The sequence below is a fragment of the Solenopsis invicta genome, chromosome 8 (genome assembly GCF_016802725.1).
Source record: "Solenopsis invicta isolate M01_SB chromosome 8, UNIL_Sinv_3.0, whole genome shotgun sequence".
Lineage (NCBI taxonomy): Eukaryota > Metazoa > Arthropoda > Insecta > Hymenoptera > Formicidae > Solenopsis > Solenopsis invicta.
The window spans coordinates 18,101,255-18,107,233 of record NC_052671.1 but is presented as its reverse complement, the minus strand read 5'-3'; positions in this window follow the sequence as shown (position 1 = coordinate 18,107,233).

The following is a 5,979-nucleotide window of genomic DNA, read 5'->3' as shown; positions in this document are numbered from 1 at the left end:
CCATTCCAGTGGATGCACAGTAGGCAAGAGTAGAGTCCTATATAAAGAGAGAAGCGACATTGATGTCCGAAGCTCTGATTGGTAATCTGATTGATACTTGATTGGCTAAGCGAGCAGCCATATTGTGACCACAGCTGTTTGCAGAATGATACGAATGGTGTTTGATGACGTTAAAGCGGTCCCAAAATGGCGGTGGAGGACTTAATTGGATACTGAAGGTTGTAGTGGGGGTTTGATGTCGCTTCTCTCTTTATATAGGACTCTAGTGAAAAGTGATGGTTCCATCACTTGAAAAGTGATGGATGCAGTTCCATAGAGTCGGCGTGTACACCCAAGGACTTTGATTCTGTCCATGGGGAAATTTTCCAAACTAAGAAGTCACCACTTTCTACATATTTGCAGTTCATGATTCATGAAATGACTAGAGCTTATTGGTCGTTACGTTAATCATGAACTTTAAGTATGTAGAGAGATAGCGACTTTTCAGTTTGGAAAATTTCCCCATGGACAGAATCAAAGTCTTTGGGTGTACATACAGTCGTGAGCTAAAAGGTTGCAACACATTTTCTTTGATTGTTTTGAAATGTAGACTTGCTCATCAAACGGCGAACGTCATTGGTTCTTACCTGTGGATCCAACCAATTACGTTCGCCTATCGATGAGCAAGTTTATATTCCAAAAACCATCGAAGAAAATCCGTTTGTTTTCTGTTCCTGAACTCTCTAAATAAGTGTACACTTAAAATGAAATAGTTAGATGTTTCAAAGTTAGCGAAAGCAAGAAGGAACGTTCCAGTGCAGTCTAGTGCAGGAATAGAAAACAAGTGCCTAATGTGTTGCAACCTTTTAGCTCATGACTATACATACAGCGTATCAGCGTAAAGAAACTAGGCTAATTACACACTTTACGCTCGTTTTCGTTACGCCAGCACAAACATCGACTGTCCCATGGAGCGTATTTATGCGGCGTAAAGATTAGTAAGCCAATCAAATGTTAATTTACAATACTCATTTTTGAAATGGATATTAAAGGGATCTTGTAATTCGTTTATTGATCATTACGCCGACGTAAATACGCTCCATGGGACAGTCGATTAAATTTTCAGCGTAATGTTTTGACACATACATTCACATATATAAAATCGAAACAAATGTCCATAATTTTGTTAATAAAATGTCTGAATTTGTATTAATCAATTTAATAAAACTTTTAAAAGTTTACAAATGTTCAGATAATAATTTAAGCAAAGAAGACATTTGTCGAAAATTAATTCAAGTATACATAATATACGAATTAATGAGAGTCGAAGAAAAGAAAAAAGTGTTTAAAATTAAACACAATGCTCGAAGATTTTGGATTAGACCAATTTTTAATATTGAAAGACGATTAGCACAAGGGGTTAGCCACAATCTAGTACAAGAAATGATGTACAAAAATAAAGAAAAATTTTTTAAATTTTGACTAACACCAGAAACATTCAAAAAATTATTGTATATTGTTTTACCACATATACAGAAACTATTTGTTATTTGTCAGCCAATTTCTGCTCGCACTCGTCTTCAAATTTGTTTGTGATATTTATCTTCAGATAGTAGTATGACTATCAGAGATAGTATGGTTTCCATATCATACGCATTTCGTGTAGGACACAATAATTATAGTTTCCACTTAAATTTTAATAAAAATAAATTAGTGAACGAGACTTGGGGCTGTATTCTGTAATTCTTAACAATAGCTAGAGATATCGTTACGTGTCTTTGCGCAGCATTTCTACCATGTATAATATGTGCACAACGACGATACCGAATTGTCGTTATGAAGTTAGAGAATAGGCCTACAGAGGCCGTATTCTGTAACTCTTAAGGCTATAATACACTCTAAAGCCTGTTCTACAATAGCATAAACACAAGACCGTAAGGTTGTAAGGCGTGGTTTTAAGAGCTCGTAAGCGAATGAAAAATTTTCATTTCTTACGTTACAACCTTACGGTCTTGTGTTTACTGCTATTGTAGAACAGGCATAATACACACTTTCCACAACCGTAACCATAAGACGTACCGTGAGAATTATCCAATCACAGTCGAGAATTAAGAAATAAGAATCTGAATTCTCGACTGTGATTGGCTTATTCTTACGGTACGTCTTATGGTTACGGTTATGGAAAGTGTGTGTTATAGCCTTTAAAGGGCCTCGCACATGAAATGCATAACAGAGTATAAGCGTAGCATAAGATCTTTGGACCAATGGGAATCTTATGTAAATCAATATGGCGACGTTATGCTGGATGCTCATTGGCCCATCGGTCTTATGTTGTGCTCATGTTACGTTATGCATTTCATGTGCGAGGACCTTAAGGCCATCAAGGCCCCCTAGGTATTTTTGGGTTAAGATAGAGAAATTAGGCCTGTTCGTGTTGCTGCCCTTTTTGAATTAATTTCTTTGTCGTCTCTCTCTTTCTTACGATCGAATATATATTTATCTCATCTCGAGTGCAAAAATTTTTGGAGATTTCAAGCAACTAGAACAAACCTATTCCGGAAATGGCTTGTAGAACAGGAAATAAACTTCTGATATTGCTCTAAACGACTCTGAAGTGAACTTGGGTCCACTCTGACGGCTGTAAAGAAAACACAATAGTATAACCTGAGGGTCGATCATGAAACTGTTTCCCTAGGGCGGAAACGTGAAAAGTGAAAATCTTTACCTTTGAAGTTAATGAAGAAATTTTTTACTTTTCACGTTTCCGCTTTAGGGAAAAAGTTTCATGATCGACCCTCAGATCTGAAAGAATATAATCTCCATGGTGAAAATTTTTCCCAGAATTTTTCATATAATATTTTAAGAATATTTGTATAATTTTATAACTTACTCAATTTTTTATACAAATTAAAACACTTTTTAGAAATACGAAAAAGTTTATATCTTTTCTCAGAATTTTGTATATGTATATACTAATTATAAAATATCCTAAGATTTTTCTAAAAATTTTTTGTTCTATAATTTTCGACAAAATGTTATAAAATCTCAAAGTTAAAAATATTTTTTTTAAATTTATAAGATAAAAAATTTAAAAATTTACATGTATAAAGAATTCTAAGAAATGTAAATTTTCTGAGTATTTCTGACAAATATTCCAATTGGTATAAAAATTATGAAAAAAATTTTTATTTGCAGAGCTGTGCATTCTATTATGTGACATTTCTTGATTTTATTTTACTTTTTGACGTATGTTTTGTTTATAAGTTAATCATTTCTTTGTCATCGTTATCATCATCTAATTCATCGGGAATATCATCTATTGGCCGAGAAATATTTTTTAATTCTTCATCTTTTAAAAATGAAGACAATGGGTGTTTACGATAACTAATCGGATCTCAGATTGGATTGAACTATGGTAACTCAACGTAGGTATAAAAAATTTTCCTAGGCTAATCGGATTGCTGTCTCAAATGTAATCCGATTGATGACGAAAGCGTGGAGACCAAAAAGCATGCTTGAAAAGTAAGTCTCTTTATTTTTTTAAATAATAACACAAAAAATCAAAGATAAAGTTAAAAAGAATGATTTGAATTTAGATTTATTGTAATATTTTTTGTCTAAACAAATTTCGTTTAAATTTCTATTTGTAAAAATTAATTAATCTATTCTAAAGTTTGTGGTTATATCGGAAACAAATCAAAATTAATAAAACAATTATTAATTGTCAGGTACAAATTAAAGCATATAATATTTTAAGCATATCATATAAAATTCCTGTTTATTGTAAACTTAGTAAAAATAACTTTGAAATCATTCAACTACATTACACATTAATCAATATTAATTTATATGTTAAAAATCAATAATGTTTCTAAAAATGTTCTTTTTATTCTTTTCCAGATCGTAAATAAATTTCAACTCCAAGAATAAATAAAAATTACTGGAAAATGGATTTATATGAAGAGGACATTATTGAACAATATCAATTTGTGCTAACTTAAAATCTACTTTTCTTTATTAGTTGTTTATTAGAGAGTAATAATATAAAAATGGAATATACGCATCATATATGCATACAATTATTTTAATTTTATTTATGTATATTCCGTTCTTATATTATTACTCTCTAATGAACAACTAACAAAGAATAGCAGATTTTACAAATTTTAAGTTAGCACAAATTGATATTGTTCAATAATGCCCTTTTCATGTCAATCCATTTTCCAGTAATTTTTATTTATTCTTGGAGTTGAAGTTTATTTACGATCTGGAAAAGAATAAAAAAAACATTTTCAGAAACATTATTGATTTTTAACATATAAATTAATATTGATTAATGTATAATGTAGTTAAATAATTTCAAAGTTATTTTTACTAAGTTTATAACCCACATAGCACGTAATATTTCTGTGATATCACAGAATCATTGCAATATCACAGAAATATTACATATTACTGTGAAATATCACAGAAATATTACTATGATATTACACAGTGATAATGACATTGAAATATTCCAATGATATCATTGCAATATATTGTTGCAATATTTAATTTCAAAGAACAAGGTAATGTCAAATGACGTTTTTATTATGTCTTATTAATGCAACGTCACTATCTCTTTGATTAATTTCGATATTTTTAGTATCCTTAATATTCTTGGTAATTTCGGTATCCTATAGAAGAAATCAACTTACAAATAAAATAATTATGTTTTTGCCCTTTCGTGGAATAAAAGTAAATGTTAAGAAAAAAAATTAATTAACTTTATTATTAGTTTAGATATTTACTTAGTTTATTCCTTAAACTGTATATATGTATAAACTATAATGTACTCTCTTCTATGTAATCTATCAATTTAATTATTGCTTTACAACTCGATCAATAATGATTTTATTAAAAAATTACAGAAAAACCTTTGTATTTATCTTGTTGCCATTTATAATTTTTACAGAAGCACAAAATTGATTTTAATTTTTAAAAATTTTTATTATGAGGAATTTAAAAAAAAATGTTTACAAAAAGTTTTGTTAATACACATTTATTATTCACTTGGCAATAAATATTTCAAAGTATATTTAGAAGTTTTTAAAAAAATATACATTTTTACGTCATTTAATATTTACTGTTTGGTACATTATTTTGTGAAATAGTTTATTCATTAAGAGGATGCTATACTGACGGAAATTACCGACCATTACAGTGTTCATTAATTTTTGAATTGGCTTTACAGATCACAAAATCCTTTTGCAAAATAAAAGTACGCACCAAAACAAAGTCTGCTCTGGTAAATTTTATGAGAAAATCGATCAAAAAGTTAAAAATTCATTTATTTTCGACTCGTGGATCTGTCAACCAAGATTAATTTTTGTTATTTACTGACATTCTGTAGCTCGTATGTATAAAATGAGACCAGGGCGAACTTCAGAAAACTCTAACAAACAACACTGACTGTGTATCGTTTCAGTCGACAACCTAACAAAAAAGTTTAATAGGTGAACAGCTGTACGTGTCCAAATTTCGTTTAGCGCACGTAAACGATGGCAAGAAGAGCAGTGGCTGTAGTTGATAGGTCTTTTCGCAGATGGCGAAATAATCGAAAAACAAAGACAGATCTATGCGTTGGACAAAGAGCGATAGCCTGATCTCCCTCGAAAAATAATCTGCAATGCCGACGTCGAGGAAGTTCTTCGGTCACTATAGCATCCTCTTAATATTGATTAGACTATTATACACCACAGTAAAAGGTTTTTCAAGTTAATTAAAATATTAAATTTCCAACAAATTTTTCTTTAGATTTCACTTTTTTTTCAACTCTATTAAAAAATATGATTATATATATTTTATCATTAATTAGGTATTTTACAATGTTCATTAATTATATGTATGTATATAATGTTGCGGCTCGGTCACCGACCGTCACAACATACGACGAAACAAGCGAGCGCATGCACAGCCGCTATGCGGTCCCGCCGTGTGTATAAGACTCCACGCAAACAA